Source organism: Chanos chanos, chromosome 4 (genome assembly GCF_902362185.1).
Source record: "Chanos chanos chromosome 4, fChaCha1.1, whole genome shotgun sequence".
NCBI classification, from domain to species: Eukaryota; Metazoa; Chordata; class Actinopteri; order Gonorynchiformes; family Chanidae; genus Chanos; species Chanos chanos.
In genome coordinates, this window is record NC_044498.1 from 46948536 (window position 1) to 46951035 (window position 2500).

The window sequence follows — 2500 nt, forward strand, 5'->3', positions numbered from 1 at the left end:
GGCTTCTGCTTTAACATAAACATTTATGAAATGCGACTGTTTTATTTATCCCACCACAGAAACTACTTTCATGTCCTCGTAGCAAGACTGTGCGTATTAAATTTGATCAGTTTTTCAGCCGCCTCTTGAATCTAAGAGCCGATATTTATTTTATAGAATCAGTTTACACTGTGAGAGTGTATACACTGACTCTGAGGTTATGCGGTTGCTTGTTGCTCTGTTTTGTGTCGAGAAACTGTGAACAAATCCCTGAGTAGTTTAAGAACTAAATATCACTGATTGTTTGTGTGTTTTTTGTTTTGGTTTTTTTTTACCTACAAGGGTCTCATTGTAATGTTCATCTGCAGAGTGCATACACTTCAGGGACTAGAGGACAAGTTGTAGAAGGAGAGAGATGAACTTTAAAGACTCGCCTATAATCTAATCTGTGAGTGTACGCCAGCGTTTGCGAGGATAACAAAAACTGAACCCAGGCTAATGTAAATTTATTTATCGAGTTAGCAGTACCAACACACAAACTTTTCTTTTCTTTTCTTTTCCGTTCGTTTAGTTTTAATGTTACAGAACTATGTTTGGTATTATCAAACAGAATATCTAAAGAACTGTGTGAACTCTGGGGCGGTGTGTGTTTTTGTGTGTGGCTTTAAACGAGCTGGGTGTGACTGATAGAGGCTGCAAAACAAACGGTGGTATCCAGGCGAGTCTATAACTTCAGCTTCACAACACTGTGACAATGGAGCAGATGAGTAGAAAACATGACCTTTTCAAATCCCCTTCCCTCCCCCTGCCCTCCCCTGCCTGCAAGCACACAAACTCCCCTCTTCTCTAGTCTACAAACTCCCCTCTCCTCAAGCCCACAGACTCCCCTTTACTCACGTCTACAAACTCCCTGCTCCTCTAGTCTACAAATTCTCCTCTCCTCAAATCTACAAATTCTCCTCTCCTCAAATCTACAAATTCTCCTCTCCTCAAATCTACAAACTCCCCTCACCTCTAGTCTACAAACTCCCCTCTCCTCAGGTCTACAAACGCCCTTCTCTCAAAGTCTACAAAACTCTTCTCTCCTCAAGTCTACAAACTCCCCTCTCCTCAAATCTACAAATTCTCCTCTCCTCAAATCTACAAACTCCCCTCTCCTCAAATCTACAAACGCCCTTCTCCTCAAGTCTACAATCTCCCTTCCCCTCAATTCTACAAACTCCCCTCTCCTCAAGGCTACAAACTCTCCTCTCCTAAAGCCAACAAACTCTCCTCTCCTCAAGCCCACCGACTCCCCACTTTGCAAACCTAAAGCCTGCTGGACCGTGAATCAGAAAGCCCCCCCCCCCCCCTTCTCTCTCTCTCTATCCCTCCCCCTCTCTCCCTTGTTCTCTCTCTCTGAGCTGATTTATAGGGACTAGTTTACATGCCCGTTTGAAGGTAAGGAGGGGAAGAGAGATGGCTTTTAAATTGTGGGTGCGGTGACTCTGTCAGGTGGCTGTCTGAGATGAAATGTTCAGGGCTGTGTGTGCACCTCCCCTGCATGTGTGGATGGGAAATGGGGAGGGGGGGGGCAGGTCTGGGAGGCAGTAAATAACTATTAGCAACTATTAGATGATTTTATAGCTGTAATTAATGCTTTATGGGGCTCTCACTTTCTGAAAGGGGCTGACTTCAAAACTGCGGAGATTTTCCGCAGTCCAGGAAGAGGAGGAAGGAAGGCAGAAATCTCTCTTTTAGTGACATAGGGATGCTCTCTACAAGACACAGCTGTTTCTGTGCTAATGCAAAACCTCTCAAAGACACTGGAGAAATAACGCTTAATAAAAACACGTCTGAAACGGCCGAGCATTTCTCCGCGACGCAAACCCAGAATGCACAAAAGAGGAAATGTGGCACGGCTAACTCAATCCGGGGTTCAAAAACATTATTCAGTGTGACCGTATTCATTACAAGTGAACGGCAGCTACTAGACTGATGACTGTATGATCACTGCTGTGCGAAGCTTAGCTTGTGTCGTACGTGAGGAAAACAACATGACTGTGAGCAGCAGCAAGTCAATGAAGGGACACACAGGCGACAGCAGTCAGGATGAAGTGAGTGAGGCGGTTGAAAGGGAGGGGAAAAAAAGACGGCGGGCTTTAGTTTGAGGCGAAAAAGAGTCAATGAGAGGCTGGAAAGAGTTAAGGCGCTGAGGAGATGACTCCTCTGGCTTTAACCCGCTCATCAGTCAACAAGTGTCCGGGTCTGCTTTAGACTGTCAGTGAAGCGCAGAGAGAGAGACAGAGAGAGAGAGAGAGAGAGAGAGAAACCAGACTGAAAGTGAGAGCAGAAGAGAGAGAGAGACAGAGTGGACAGAAGCAGGCAGAGACTAGAGAAAGAGGGCAGAGAAAAAATACGTAGGGAAAAACTAGAGAAGCTGAGAGAGACGAACAGAGAGAAAGAGAGATGAATAGACAGACAGGTAGAGAGAGAAAGAGAGAATGAGAGAGAGCGTGAGAGTGACAGGCCGAGATGGAGA

The 2500-nt window shown here is 45.4% G+C and overlaps 1 protein-coding gene across 1 annotated transcript in view; it reads right to left on the bottom strand.

Annotated features, from left to right (window-relative positions):
• Positions 1–2500, bottom strand: part of pkdcca (protein kinase domain containing, cytoplasmic a) — a 23235-nt gene that overhangs the window by 3918 nt on the left and 16817 nt on the right. The gene's annotated exons all lie outside the window — the stretch shown is intronic.